The sequence below is a fragment of the Bos javanicus genome, chromosome 19 (assembly GCF_032452875.1).
Source record: "Bos javanicus breed banteng chromosome 19, ARS-OSU_banteng_1.0, whole genome shotgun sequence".
Taxonomy (NCBI): Eukaryota; Metazoa; Chordata; class Mammalia; order Artiodactyla; family Bovidae; genus Bos; species Bos javanicus.
This window is the reverse complement of record NC_083886.1, coordinates 48,728,575-48,744,879: the sequence shown is the minus strand read 5'-3', so window position 1 is coordinate 48,744,879 and position 16,305 is coordinate 48,728,575. Positions and strand designations below refer to the sequence as shown.

General features: G+C 39.8%; 1 long non-coding RNA gene across 1 annotated transcript in view; it reads left to right on the top strand.

Moving 5' to 3' along the window:
* LOC133231623 (uncharacterized) overlaps nucleotides 1-15,609 on the top strand; it is an 81,319-nt gene extending 65,710 nt beyond the window's left edge. Inside the window, exon 3 of the long non-coding RNA XR_009731170.1 lies at nucleotides 15,320-15,609. This is a non-coding gene — a long non-coding RNA (uncharacterized LOC133231623). The remainder of the gene's footprint in view (nucleotides 1-15,319) is intronic.
* The last annotated feature ends 696 nt before the right edge of the window (nucleotides 15,610-16,305 follow it).

Genomic DNA, 16,305 nt, shown 5'->3' with positions numbered 1-16,305 from the left:
CTCCAGGCAAGAAATCTGGAGTGGGTTGCCTCCTCCTCTAACATTTTCTTCCTCCCATCCATGGACACTTATGATGCTTCCATATCTTGACTACTGTAAATAATGCTGCAGTGAATATGGTGGAGGAGGGTGCATGTATCCTTTCAAGCTAGTGATTTCATTTTCTTTGGATAAATACTGAGAAGTGAAATTTCTGGATCATATATTTCTATGTTTAATTTTGTGAGGAAACTCTATACCCTTTTCCATAGGGGCTAAACCAATTTATATTTCCACCAACAGTATGCAAGCATTCCCTTTTCTCCAAATCTTCGCTGATATCTGTCATTTCTTTCCTTTTTTTTGGTAACAAGGGTGACAAGACTTGATAACAAGTCATTCTGATAAGTGTGAAATGATATTTCATTTTGGTTTTGATTTGCATTTCCTTGATGATTAGCGATTTTGAACACCTGAAATGTACCTGAAATACATAAAAATGTACCTTGTGGCCATCTGTATGTCTTTTTTTGGAAAACGGTCTGTTCAGATCTTCTGCTCATTTTAAAAATCAGGTTGTTTGCCATTGAATTGTATGAGTTCTTTATACATTTTGGATATTAATCTCTTATAAGATATATGACTAGCAAATATTTTCTCCCATTTGGTATGTCACCTTTTCATTTTGTTGACGGTTTTCTTTGCAGTGTAGGAGCTTCTTAGTTTGATGTAGTCCTGCTTGATTTTTGGTTTTATTTTTTTTGCTTTTGTTCCCTTTGCTTTTGGTGTCAAATCTAAAAAAATTTCATCACCCAGACCAATGTCAAGGGGCTTATTGCCAATGTTTTCTTCTAAGAGTTTTATGGTTTCAGGTCTTTCATTCAAGTCTTTAATCCATTTTGAGTTAATTCTTTTGTATAAGATAGGGGTCCAGTTTCATTATTTTGCACACGGCTGTCCAGTTTTTACAACAGCATCTATTGAAGAGACTGCCTTTTTTCCATATTCTTGGCTCCTTTGTCTTAAATATATGAAGCATATTTGCATGAGTTTATTCCTGGGCTCTTTATTCTGCTCCATTGATCTATGTGTCTGTTTTTATGTGAATAGCATACTGTTTTGGTTAATAATTATATTCCAAAATTTAAACCATTAATAATGTTAATTAAAACACATGTTTTTACTTAAATTTGGTTGATTTCACTAGGTAATACATACATACCAGAAAGTTTCCATATGGAATGGCAAAGTAGCAGAACTTTTCTAGAAAGCTAGTTGACAATGATTTCATCCAGTAATCCCACTGATGGAAATTAATCCTAAACAAGTAATCAGAGTTTATCCCATAAAAACAAAAAATTAAAAACAGTATAAATGACAAAACCCAGAAAAACAATTACAGATATATGATGGTAGATTCATTAGATATAATCTTATGCAGCCATTAGAGTCATGCTTTCAAAGAAAATTTAATGATATAAATATAGTTTAATATTAGGTTAAACAAAATAGAAAGTTATAGACAGTAGAATTTAAACTTTGTACAAAGTGAAAATAAGCTAAAATATTAACAGTGATTTTTCTCTGGATTGTATAAAGAGGGTGATCTAATTTTTCTTATATTTTCTCTTTAATGATAAACATTTATTAACTTTTTATAATGACTGAAAGGCATTTTTTAAAAATAATAAGGAGATTCATGAAAACTCATTTTCTGCCACTATTACCAGCACAAAAACAGGGCTATATCTTACAGAATTGATCAATTAAAAGCTATTTATGGGGTTAGTCATTGAGTTATATGCTACTAGGGGCAAAATAAAGAAATAGTCACTTTCTCTGGCCCCCATTAGCTTAAAAACTCAAATGGAGACATTTACTCCAGTCTCTATTTTATGTGTTCACAGGTGATGAGAAATAAGCAAACAATGCCCCCAGATTCCCCCCAAAATGAATTTTCACTACTTGCTTCTATTACTGCAAATCTCAGAATTCTGACCTTAATCATTGCTCCCTGATGACTGCTTTCTGCCCTGTTTGTTCCCTCCTCCCTTCTCTGTTGGTTGATAGCGGTTCTCTGCTTCTTCCAGAGTCCCCCCTAGCCACACTTCCCCCCAACCCCCATATATATATATACATATATGTGTATATATATATAGTTTCACATCCCTTCCTTTTTTTGTTCACTCGCTAAGTCATGTCTGAATCTTTTGCTCACCAATGGACCACACCCTGTCAGGCTCCTCTGTCTCTGGGATTTCTCAGGCAAGAATACTGGAGTGGGATGCCATTTCCTTCTCCAGGGGATCTTCAAAACCCAGGGATCAAACCTGTGTCTCCTGCATTGACAGGCAGATTCCTTACCACTAAGCTACCTGGGAAGCTGGAGAAGGCAATGGCACCCCATTCCAGTACTCTTGCCTGGAAGGTCCCATGGACGGAGGAGCCTGGAAGGCTGCAGTCCATGGGGTCGATACTAATCGGACACGACTGAGCGACTTCACTTTCACTTTTCACATTCACGCATTGGAGAAGGAAATGGCAACCTACTCCAGTGTTCTTGCCTGGAGAATCCCAGGGATGGGGGAGCCTGGTGGGGTCTGTGGGGTCGCACAGAGTCGGACACGACTTAGCAGCAGCAGCACCTGGGAAGCCCCTGCCTTCCTTAAGGTGTCTGTTAAATCACACAGCACGAGAGAGAACAATACATATCAACATCTGGCAATTGGTTGACAGTTTTCATCTTCACTGCTTTTGTTTTCTGGCCAAGAACTATGATGGTTCTGAGATTTCCCCCTACATGCAAATTAAGAAGTTAGCCTGTCATGGTTTCCTGGTTTCTGGCGGATGATGTCAGACTCTAAGGTCAGAGACAAAGGACTTTATTACTCATGGAACATCCAGCAATATAAGCTTCATGATTCCATTGGTTCCTCTTGCCCTCAAAGTCTCAAAGAGCAATATAGAAGGCTCTAGGTGGATTCTCTGCACACAGTAGATATGTCTCAAGGCTGAGGAACCTTAAGTTCAGGTGATCTGAATTTTTAAATAGACTGCAAATAATCCTGCTCAAACTTTGCCCTGTAGGGAGACATTATATTATTATATTTGACAGTAAACAAACTTGACCTTGGTTCCAGTAGGGGATACAATCTCTTTCTTCTAAGGCTCTTAAATGATACAAACATCCATGAAAAGTTAGGCTGGGAAAAAAGCTGCCAGTGTCCCTGCTCACAAGATAGGAAAAGAAAACACGGACAACCCATGGAAAATTGTCTCCTCACATTTTTTCCAACATTTTTGGACAACTTTTTATTTTGATATAACTTAATCTTGAAAGTCACTCAGTTTTGTCTGATTTTTTGTGACCCGTAGACTGTAGCCCACCAGGGTCCTCTGTCCATGGTATTCTCCAAGCAAGAATACTGGGGTGGATTGCCATTTCCATCTCCAGGGGATTTTCCCAATCCAGGGATAGAACCTGGGTCTCCTGCACTGCAGGCAGATTCTTTACTGTCTGAGCTACCAGGGAAGCTCCCAATCTTAAGTTGCAAGCAAGACCCTCAATCTTAAGTTGCAAGCAAAAATAGTTCAAGGAAAGCCCTTATACCCCTGTGTCTGCTAATTGGTTTGTCTCATTTGCTTTTATCATTCTGTATATATGTGTGCATAAATGCACACATGCATATTCTGAGCAAACTGAAAATAAGTTGAAAACATCATGCCACAGAGTAGAGGTTTTTCCCAATGTTGGTGATGTTAAATTTGATCTGCAGGTTAAATAATGTTTGCTCAATTCCTCCACTATAAAGTTATTCTTTTTCCCTTTGTGATTAGTAGTATTTTGGGAACTACTTTGAGACTATGTAAATATGCTATTCCACATAAAAAAATTTACCCACAGGTTTTAGCATCCAATTATGACTACCCAACTTCATCATTTCCTCTATATTCTTATTGCCTTGCTACTATAAAGAAGAGCTTTTGCCTCTCCCACATTTATTTTTTCATTTATATTTTGTCAATATGGGCTCATAGATTCCTATTTTGCAAAGCAGGTTATAGTCTATCACTATAATTATTATGATGCTCATATTTTCTCATATTTGGCAACTAGGAGCATCTTCAAGTCCTCTCCAGTGCAACAAGATCTTCTAGGCTCATCTTACACTTTTCCCATTTCAGACCTGGAAGAAGTCTTTTCTCCAGTGCTTGCTTTCAGAATTTTGAAATCAAGATCTTAATTCTTAATGTGCTGATTGCTACTGGTGTGATATTGTTTCTAGGCTCTCACAGCAAACACATACAATCATAAGTTCATGCTGGTATCTCCAATTTCAAACCAACACTGAAAGATACAAACCAACACTGAAAGAAAAAAGTTTTTTTCTTTATTGAGACATAATTAACATATAATGCTGTGTCGATTTTAGGGATACAGTATAATAACTTGATTTATGTATCTGTTGAGAAATAATTACCACAATTTTAGTTAACATTCATCACCACATAGTTACAAGGTTTTTTTACTTGTGATGAAAACTTTCAAAATGTACTCTTAGCAAATATACAGTATAGTGAAAGTGAAAAATGAAAGTGAAGTCACTCAGTCGTGTCTGACTCTTTGCGACCCTGTGGACTGTAGCCTACCAGGCTCCTCCATCCATGGGATTCCCAACCCAGGGATCGAACCCAGGCCTCCCACATTGGAGGCAGACGCTTTAACCTCTGAGCCACCAGGGAAGCCAAATGTACAGTATAATTTTATTTACTATAGTTACAATGCTGTACATTACATCCCAGAATTTATTTTTAACTGTAAGTATGCACTTTATGGGGGTTTCCCTGGTGGCTTCAGTGGTAAAGAATCCTCCTGTCAATGCAGGAGATGCAGGAGATGTAAGTTCAATCCCCGGGTCAAGAAGATCTCCTGGAGAAGGAAATGGCAACCCATTCCAGTATTCTTGCCTAGGAATTCCCACAGATAGAGGAGCTTGGTGGACTACAGTTTGCTGCTGCTGCTGCTGCTGCTGCTGATGCTAAGTTACCTCAGTCGTGTCCAACTCTGTGCGACCCCATAGACGGCAGCCCACCAGGCTCCCCAGTCCATGGGATTTTCCAGGCAAGGGTACTGGAGTGGGGTGCCGTTGCCTTCTCTGGGACTACAGTTTATGGGGGCACAAATCTGATCTCTTTTTCTTAAATTAAAAAAAAAAACAACGCTATTGGACTCTTGGTAAAGATTACATTTAACCTATAGATGGCCTTTGGGAGTATGACCAGTTTAACAAAACACCCTGAGTATGACGTTAGCTATATATGGCCTTTATTATTGTTGAGATACATTTCTTCTAAACCTAATTTGTTAAGAGTTTTTATCATGAGTGGATGTTGAATTTCATCTGTTTTTTTTTCTTGCATTTACGGTGATCATGTTTTTCTCTTTAATTCTATTAATATGATGTCTTACATTGATTTGCAATGTTGAACCATCCTTGTATCCCAGGGATGATTTATGCTTGATCATGGTGAATGGTCCCTTTAAGAATGCTGTTGAATTTCATTTGCTAAAACTTCATTGAGAATTTTTGTATCTGTTTTTATCAGGATAATGGCCAGTAGTTTTTTCCCTTTTGTCCTTTTCTGACTTTGTTATCAGGGTAATGCTGACTATGTAAAACGAGTTTGGGAATGTTTCTCCCCCTGCCCTTTTTCAGATCAGATCAGTCGCTCAGTCGTGTCCGACTCTTTGCGACCCCATGAATCGCAGCATGCCAGGCCTCCCTGTCCATCACCAACTCCCGGAGTTCACCCAGACTCACGTCCATCGGGTCAGTGATGCCATCCAGCCATCTCATCCTCTGTCATCCCCTTCTCCTCTTGCCCCCAATCCCTCCCAGCATCAGAGTCTTTTCCAATGAGTCAACTCTTCGCGTGAGGTGGCCAAAGTACTGGAGTTTCAGCTTTAGCATCATTCCTTCAGAAGAAATCCCAGGGGTGATCTCCTTCAGAATGGACTGGTTGGATCTCCTTGCAGTCCAAGGGACTCTCAAGAGTCTTCTCCAACACCACAGTTCAAAACCATCGATTCTTCGGCGCTCAGCCTTCTTCACAGTCCAACTCTCACATCCATACATGACCACTGGAAAAACCATAGCCTTGACTAGACGAACCTTTGTTGGCAAAGTAATGTCTCTGCTTTTGAATATGCTATCTAGGTTGGTCATAACTTTCCTTCCAAGGAGTAAGCGTCTTTGAATTTCATGGCTGCAGTCACCATCTGTAGTGATTGTGGAGCCCAGAAAAATAAAGTCTGACACTGTTTCCACTGTTTCCCCATCTATTTGCCATGAAGTGATGGGACTGGATGCCATGGTCTTCGTTTTCTGAATGTTGAGCTTTAAGCCAACTTTTTCACTCTCCACTTTCACTTTCATCAAGAGGCTTTTGAGTTCCTCTTCACTTTCTGCCATAAGGGTGGTGTCATCTGCATATCTGAGGTTATTGATATTTCTCCCAGCAATCTAGATTCCAGCTTGTGTTTCTTCCAGCCCAGCGTTTCTCATGATGTACTCTGCATACAAGTTAAATAAACAGGGTGACAATATACAGCCTTGACGTACTCCTTTTCCTATTTGGAACCAGTCTGTTGTTCCATGTCCAGTTCTAACTGTTGCTTCCTGACCTGCATACAAATTTCTCAAGAGGCAGATCAGGTGGTCTGGTATTGCCATCTCTTTCAGAATTTCCCACAGTTTATTGTGATCCACACAGTCAAAGGCTTTGGCATAGTCAATAAAGCAGAAATAGATGTTTTTCTGGAACTCTCTTGCTTTTTCCATGATCCAGAGGATGTTGGCAATTTGATCTCTGGTTCCTCTGCCTTTTCTAAAACCAGCTTGAACACCAGGAAGTTCACAGTTCACATATTGCTGAAGCCTGGCTTGGAGAATTTTGAGCATTACTTTACTAGCATGTGAGATGAGTGCAATTGTGCGGTAGTTTGAGCATTCTTTGGCATTGCCTTTCTTTGGGATTGGAATGAAAACGGACCTTTTCCAGTCCTGTGGCCACTGCTGAGTTTTCCAAATTTGCTGGCATATTGAGTGCAGCACTTTCACAGCATCGTCTTTCAGGATTTGGAATAGCTCAACTGGAATTCCATCACCTTCACTAGCTTTGTTCGTAGTGATGCTTTCTAAGGCCCACTTGACTTCACATTCCAGGATGTCTGGCTCTAGGTCAGTGATCACACCATCGTGATTATCTGGGTCGTGAAGATCTTTTTTGTACAGTTCTTCTGTGTATTCTTGCCACCTCTTCTTAATATCTTTTGCTTCTGTTAGGTCCATACCATTTCTGTCCTTTATCGAGCCCATCTTTGCATGAAATATTCCTTTGGTCTCTCTGATTTTCTTGAAGAGATCTCTAGTCTTTCCCATTCTGTTGTTTTCCTCTATTTCTTTGCATTGATCGCTGAAGAAGGCTTTCTTATCTCTCCTTGTTATTCTTTGGAACTCTGCATTCAGATGTTTATATCTTTCCTTTTCTCCTTTGCTTTTCGCTTCTCTTCTTTTCACAGCTATTTGTAAGGCCTCCCCAGACAGCCGTCTTGCTTTTGTGCATTTCTTTTCCATGGGGATGGTCTTGATCCCTGTCTCCCGTACAATGTCACGAACCTCATTCCATAGTTCATCAGGCACTCTATCTATCAGATCTAGGCCCTTAAATCTATTTCACACTTCCACTGTATAATCATAAGGGATTTGATTTAGGTCATACCTGAATGGTCTAGTGGTTTGGTCTAGTGGTTTTCCCTACTTTCTTCAATTTAAGTCTGAATTTGGCAATAAGGAGTTCATGGTCTGAGCCACATTCAGCTCCTGGTCTTGTTTTTGCTGACTATATAGAGCTTCTCCATCTTTGGCTGCAAAGAATATAATCAATCTGATTTCGGTGTTGACCATCTGGTGATGTCCATGTATAGAGTCTTCTCTTGTGTTGTTGGAAGAGGGTGTTTGTTATGACCAGTGCATTTTCTTGGCAAAACTCTATTAGTCTTTGCCCTGCTTCATTCCATATTCCAAAGCCAAATTTGTCTGTCTTGAGACCCTATGGACTGTAACCCTCCAGGGTCCTCTGTCCACAGAATTGTCCAGGCAACAATACTGGAGTGGGTTGCCATGGCTTTCTACAGGGGATCTTCCTGACCCAGGAATTGAACCTGCCTCTCTTACATCTTCTGCATTGGCAAGTGGGTTCCTTACCCCTAGCACTACCTGGGAAGCCCAGTTATAACTGAAATCTACAGAATTTCCCTTTTAATTGATGCTCTGATGCATTGGTTGCTCAGGAGAATGTTTAATTTCCATGTATTTGTGAGTTTTCCAATTTTCCTTCTGTTATCGATTTCTAGTTGTACATCATTATAGTCAGAAATATTAATACTTGGACTGATTTCAATCTTAAGTTTTTAGGACTTGTTTTGTGGCCTAGTATATGGTCTATCCTAGAAAGTATTACATGTGTGGCTGAGAAGAATTTGTATTCTGCTGTTGTCAGTGGTGTTCTGTATGTCTGTCAGGTCCATTTGCTCTATTGTGTTGTTCACATCCACTATTTCCTTACTGAGTCTCTGTGTGGATGATCTATCCATTGCTGAGAGTGGGGTTATTAAAATCCCCAACTACTATTTTGTTGCTGTTTATTTCTCCTATTAGATATTTTAATTTCTCCTTTATATATTTAGGTGCTTCCATGTGGGGGCACAAATATTTACAATTGTTACCTCTTCTTGATGTGTTGATCCCTTTATCATTAATGACCTTTGTCTCTTTTTACCATTTTCAGTTTTGAGTCTGTTTTGTCTAAGTATCTGATAGCTACCTCTATACTTTGAGAAGTCTGATAGCTAGCTCTATTTTTTTTCACCTTCTGCTTGAAATACCTTTTTCCATTCCTTTACTTTCAGTCTGTGTGCTTTAAGGCTAAAGTGACTCTCATATAGGCAGTATGTCATTGGATCGTGTTTTTATATTTATTCGCCATTCTGTATCTCTCGATGGGAGAATTTAATCCATTTACAAGTAAAGTAATTATTGATAGGTCAGTACTTATGATTGCCATTTTGTTAATATGTTCTGGCTTTTGTAGATACATTATTTCTTCTGCTGCTGCTGTTTGTGAGTGTGTTTTCATATCTTTTTGTATCAGTATCATGTATCAGAACTTCTGTACCGTGTTCCTTTGTGTACTTACTACAGGTAATTCTCCCGTGTGGGTACCATGAGGCTTACATAAAGTATATTAAAATAACAACACCCTATTTTAAAGTGATAACTTCAGTAGCATTTCAAAACTTTTACTTGTCCTTTTCTTCCCCCTCACATTTTAGATTGTGATGGTATACTTTACATATTTTTTATATTGTGAAACCAATCAGAGATTATTATAGGTTATTGAAGTTTTTTTTTCTATTCTGTAACTTATCTTTTAAAAAAATTGGAGTATAGTTGGTTTACAATATTGTGTTAATTTCTGCTGTACAGAAAAGTGAATCAATTCTACATATAAATATATCCACTTTTTTAGATTCTTTTCTCATATAGGTCATTACAAAGTATTGAATTGAGTTCTGTGTGCTATACAGTAGGTCCTTATTAGTTATCTATTTTATATATGAAGTGAAGTGAAGTGAAGTCGCTCAGTCGTGTCTGACTCTTTGTGACCCCATGGACACCAGGCTCCTCCGTCCATGGGATTTTCTAGGCAAGAGTACTGGAGTAGGTTGCCATTTACTTCTCCAGGGAATCTTCCTGATCCAGGGATCAAACCCAGGTCTCCCACATTGTAGACAGATGCTTTACAGTGTGAGCCACCAGGGAAGTCCTTATTTTTTATATAGCAGTGTGTATATTTTAATCCCAATCTCCCAATTTATCTCTCCCCATCACCTCACCTTTCCCCCCTGGTAACCATAAGATTGTTTTCTACATCTGTCTTATAAATAGGTTCATTTGTACCATTTTTTAGTTTCCACATATAAGTGATATCATATGATATTTGTCTTTCTCTGATGTACTTAACCCAGTAACACCATCTCTAGGTCCATCCATGTAGCTGCAAGTGGCATTATTTTGGTTTTTTATGGCTAAGTAATATTCCATTGTATATATGTACCATATCCTCTTTATCCATTTATCTGTCAATGGACTTTTAGTTTGATTCCATGTCTTGGCTATTGTAAATAGTGCTGCAGTGAACATTGGGGTTCTTGTGTCTTTTTGAATTATGGTTTTCTCTGAATATATGTTCAGGAGTGTGATTGCTGGATCATATGGTAACTTTATTTTTAGGTTTCAAGGAGCCTCCATAGTGCTCTCCATAGTGGCTATACCAATATTTCCACCAACAGTTTTCTCCACATTGTCTCCAGCATTTGTTTGTAGATTTTTTTTTTTTTTTGATCATGGCCATTCTGACTGGTGTGAGGTAATACCTCTTTGTAGTTTTGTAGATTTTCATTTCTCCAGAGAAGGCAATGGCAACCCACTCCAGTACTCTTGCCTGGAAAATCCCATGGATGGAGGAGCCTGGTAGGCTGCAGTCCATGGGGTCACTAAGAGTCGGACACGACTGAGCGACTTCACTTTTACTTTTCACTTTCATGCATTGGAGAAGGAAATGGCAACCCACTCCAGTGTTCTTGCCTGGAGAATCCCAGGGATGGCAGAGCCTGGTAGGCTGTTGTCTATGGGGTCGCACAGAGTCAGACATGAAGCGACTTAGCAGCAGATTTTCATTTCTCTAATAATTAGTGATGTTAAGCATCTTTTCATGTACTTCTTGGGCATCTGTATGTCTTTAGAGAAATTTCTATTTAGGTCTTTCACCCATTTTTTGATTGGGTTTTTTTAATATTGATCAGCATGAGCTGTTTGTATATTTTGGAGATTAATCCCTTGTCAGTCGCTTCATTTACAAATATTTTTACTCATTCTAAGGGTTGTCTTTTCCTCTTTTTTATGGTCTCCTAAGCTGTGAAAAATCTTTTAAGTTTAGTTAGGTCCCATTTGTTTATTTTTGTTTCTATTTTCATTATTCTAGGAGGCAGGTCAAAAAAGATCTTGCTGTGATCTATGTCAAAAAGTGTTCTGCCTATTTTTCCTCTTAAGAGTTTTATAGGGTTACACTTAGGTCTCTAAATCCATTTTGAGAATTTTTATTGTTTGTATGCTGTTGAAAAGTGAAGTCGCTTAGTCGTGTCCTACTCTTTGTGACCCCATGGACTGTAGCCTCCCAGGCTCCTCGGTCCATGGGATTTTCCAGGCAAGAATACTGGAGTGGGTTGCCATTTCCTTCTCCAGGGGATCTTTCTGACCCAGGGATCAAACCCGGGTCTCCCGCATTGTAGGCAGACGCTTTACCGTCTGAGCTACCAGGAAAGCCCATGTATGCTGTTAGGGAGTGTTGTAGTTTCATTCTTTTTCATGCAGCTGTTTGGTTTTCCGAACAACACTTTTTAAAGAGACTGTCTTTTCTCCATTGTATACTCTTGCCTCCTTTGTCATAGATTAGGTGCATGGGTTTATCTCTGGGCTTTCTATCTTGTTCCATTAATCCATATTTCTTTGTGTGTGTGTGTGTGTCAGAACCACACTGTCTTGATTACTGTATCTTTTGTGGTATATGTAGTCTGAAGTGAGGGACCTGATTCCTCCAGTTCCATTTTCATTTCTCAAGATTGCTGTGGCTCTTCAGGGCCTTTTGTGTTTCCATACCAACTGTAATTTTTTTTGTTCTAATTCTTTGAAAAATGTCATTGGTATTTTGATAAGGATTGAATTAAATCTGTATATTGCTTTGGGTAATATTTTCATTTTCACCATATTGATTCTTCCAATCCAAGAACATGGTATCTCTCTCCATCTGTTTGTGTCATCTTTGATTTCTTTCATCAGCATTTTATAGTTTTCTGAATACAGGTCTTCTGCCTCCTTAAGTAGGTTCAGTCCTAGGTATTTTATTCTTTTTCACACAATGGTGAATGGGATTTCCTTAGTTTCTCCTTCTAGTCCTGTGTCACTAGCATATTTGTTGTTGTTCAGTCACTAAGACATGTCTGACGCTTTGCCACCCCGTGGACTACAGTACACTAGGTTTCCCTGTCCTTCACTGTCTGCTAGAGTTTGCTCAGTCATGTCCACTGAGTCAATGATACCATCCAACCATCTCACCCTCCGCCACCTCTTTCTCCTTTTGCCTTCAGCCTTTCCCAGCATCAGGGTCTTTTGCAATGAGTCAGTTCTTCACATCAGGTGGCCAAAGTATTGGAGCTTCAGCATTAGTCCTTCCAATGAATCTTCAGGGTTGATTTCCTTTAGGATTGACTGGTTTTATCTCCTTGTAGTCCGAGGGACTCTCAAGGTGACTCCCCAGCACCACAGTTCAAAAGCATCAATTCTTTGGCACTCAGCCTTCTTTATGGTCCAACTCTCACATCCATACATGACTACTATATAAAGCAGCTTTGACTATATGGACCTTTGACAGCAAAGTGATGTCTCTGCTTTCTTATATGCTGCCTAGATTTGTCATAGCTTTCCTTCTAAGGAGAAAGCGTCTTTTAATTTCATGGCTGCAGTCATCATCTGTGGTGATTTTGGAGCCCAAGGAAAGAAAATCTGTTACTGCTTCCACTTTTCCCCTTTCTATTTGCCATGAAGAGATGGGGCAGATGCCATGATCTTAGTTTTTGAATGTTGAGTTTAAGCCAGCTTTTTCACTGTCCTCTTTCACCCTCAAGAGACTCTTCATTTCCTCTTTACTTTTTGTGTGAAAGTGGTATAATTTGCATATCTGAGTTTATTTCTCCCAGCATTCTTGGTTCCAGCTTGTGAGTAATCCAGCCTGTCATTTTGCATGATATACTCTGCATATATGTTAAATAAGCAGGGTGACAATATACAGCCTTGTTGTACTCTTTTCCCAATTTTAAGCCAGTCCATTGTTTCATGTCAGATTCTAACTGTTGCTTCTTGGCCTACTTAAAGGTTTCTCAGGAGACAGGTAAGGTGGTCTGGTATTCCCATCTCTTTAAGACTTTCCCACAGTTTGTTGTGATCCACACACAATCAAAGGCTTTAGCATAGTCAGTGAAGCAGATATTTTTCTGGAAGTCCCTTGCTTTCTCTATGATCTAACGATGCTGGCTATTTGATCTCTGGTTCCTCTGCCTTTTCTAAACCCAGCTTGTATATCCGTTAGCTCTCAATTCACAAACTGCAAAAACCTAGCTTGAAGGATTTTGAGTATTACCTTGCTGGCTTGTGAAATGAAGACAGTTGTATGGTAGTCTGAGCATTCTTTGGCCTTGTCCTTCTTTTAGATTGAAAACCTGATCTTTTCTAGTCCTGTGGCCACTGCTGGGTTTTCCAAATTTGCTGACATATTGATTGCAGCACTTTTACAGCATCATCTTTTAGGATTTTAAATAGCTCAGCTGGAATTCCATCACCTCCACTCACTTTGTTCATAGTAATGCTTCCGAAGGCCCACTTGACTTCACAGTCCAGAATGTCTGGCTCTAGGTGAGTGACCACACCCTCGTGGTTATCTGGGTCTTTAAGGCCTCTTTTGCATAATTCTTCCGTGTATTCTTGTCACTTCTTAATCTCTTCTATTAGGTCCTTACCGTTTCTGTCCTTTGTTGTGCCCAAACTTGCATGAAATGTTCCCTTGATATCTCCAGTTTTCTTGAAGAGATCTCTAGTCTTTCCCATCCTGTTGTTTTCCTCTATTTCTTTGCATTGCTCATTTAACAAGGCCTTCTTATTTCTCCTTGCTATTCTCTGGAACTCTGCATTCACTTGGGTATAACTTTCCCTTTCTCCCTTGCCTTTCATTTCTCTTTACTCAGCAAAGCCTCCTTAGACAACCACTTTGCCTTCTTGCCTTTCTTGTTCTTTGGGATGATTTAGGTCATTGCCTCCTGTACAATGTTATGAACTTCCATTCATAATTCTTCAGGCACTCTCTGTACCAGATCTAATCCCTTGAATCTATTTGCCGTCTCCACTGCATATTCATAGGGATTTGATTTAAGTCATACCTGGCTGGCCTAGTGGTTTTCCCTGCTTTCTTTAATTTAAGCCTGAATTTTGCTATGAGAAGCTGATGATCTGAGCCACAGTCAGCTCCAGGTCTTGTTTTTTGCTGACTGTATAGAGTTTCTCCATCTTTGGCTGCAAAGAATATAATCAATCTGATTTTGGTATTGACCATTTGCTGATGGTCATGTGGAGTTGTCTCTTGTGTTGCTGGAAAAAGATGTTTGCTATGACCTGTGTTCTCTTGATAAAATTCTGTTAGCCTTTGCCCTGCTTCATATTCTACTCCAAGGCCAAAGTCTGTTACTCCAGGTATCTCTTCTCTTCCTACTTTTGGATTCCAATCCCTTATGATGGAAAGGGCATCTTTTTTGGTGTTGTAGGTCTTCATAGAACTGGTCTACTTCAGCTTCTTCAGCATTAGTGGTTGGGGCATAGACTTGGATTGCTGTGATGTTGAATGGTTTGCTTTGGAAATGAACCTAGATTATTCTGTTATTTTTAGGTTGTATCCAAGTACTGTATTTTCAACTCTTTTGTTGACTATGAGGGCTACTCCATTTCTTCTAAAGGATTCTTGCTCACAGTAGTAGATATAATGCTCATCTGAATAAAATTCGCCCATTCCCATCCATGTCCATTTTTGTTCACTTACTCCTAAGGTGTTGATGTTCACTCTTGCCATTTCCTGCTTGACCACATCAAGTTTACCTTGATTCATGGACCTAACATTCCAGGTTCCTAGGCAATATTGTTCTTTACAACGTTGGATTTTACTTTCACCACCAGACACATCCACAACTGAGCACCGTTTGCTTTGGCCCAGCCATTTCATTCTTTCTGGAGTTATTAGTAATTGCTCTCTGCTCTTCCCCAGTAGAATATTGGACACCTTCTGACCTGTGGGGCTCATCTTCCACTGTCATATTTTTGCCTTTTCATATTTTTCATGGGGTTCTCACAGCAAGAATACTGGAATGGTTTGCCACTTCCTCCTCCAGTGGACCACGTTTTGTCAGAACTCTTCACTGACCCGTGTGTCATGGGTTGCCTAGCATGGCATGGCTCATAGCTTCATTGAGTTATGCAAGCCCCTTTACTACAACAATGCTGTGATCCATGAAGGAGTTGCTAGTGTGAGGGAATGCAAGAAATGTCTGCGCAGTAATTCTATATCCTGCAACTTTACTAAATTCATTGATCAGCACTAAGTTTTCTGGTGGCATCTTTAGGATTTCCCAGGAAGGGCGGCGGTGAGGAGATACCCCTCGTCCAAGGTAAGGAGCATTGGCTGTGCTTTGCTGGAGTAGCCGTGAAGAGATACCCCATGCCCAGGTAAGAGAAACCCAAGTAAGATGGTAGATGCTGCAAGAGGGCATCAGAGGGCAGACACACTGAAACCATACTCACAGAAAACTAGTCAATCTAATCACACTAGGACCACAGCCTTGTCTAACTCAATGAAACTAAGCCATGCCCGTGGGGCAACCCAAGATGGGCGGGTCGTGGTGGAGAGATCTGACAGAATGTGGTCTGCTGGAGAAGGGAATGGCAAACCACTTCAGTATTCTTGCCTTGAGAACCCCATGAACAGTATGAAAAGCCAAAATGATAGGATACTGAAGGAGAAACTCCCCAGGTCAGTAGGTGCCCAATATGTTACTGGAGATCAGTGGAGAAATAACTCCAAAAAGAATGAAGGGATGGAGCCAAAGCAAAAACAATACCCAGCTGTGGATGTGACTGGTGATAGAAGCAAGGTCCAATGCTGAAAAGAGCAATATTGCATAGGAACCAGGAATGTCAGGTCTATGAATCAAGGCAAATTGGAAGTGGTCAAACAAGAGATGGCAAGAGTGAATGTCGACATTCTAGGAATCAGCAAACTGAAATGGACTGGAATGGGTGAATTTAATTCCGATGACCATTAATCTACTACTGCGGGCAGGAATCCCTCAGAAGACATGGAGTAGCCATCATGGTCAACAAGAGAGTCCGAAATGCAGTACTTGGATGCAATCTCAAAAATGACAGAATGATCTCTGTTTGTTTCCAAGGCAAACCATTCAGTATCACAGTAATCCAAGTCTATGCCCCAAGTAATGCTGAAGAAGCTGAAGTTGTACGGCTCTATGAAGACCTACAAGACCTTTTAGAACGAACACCCCAAAAAGATGTCCTTTTCATTACAGGGGACTGGAATGCAAAAGTAGGAAGT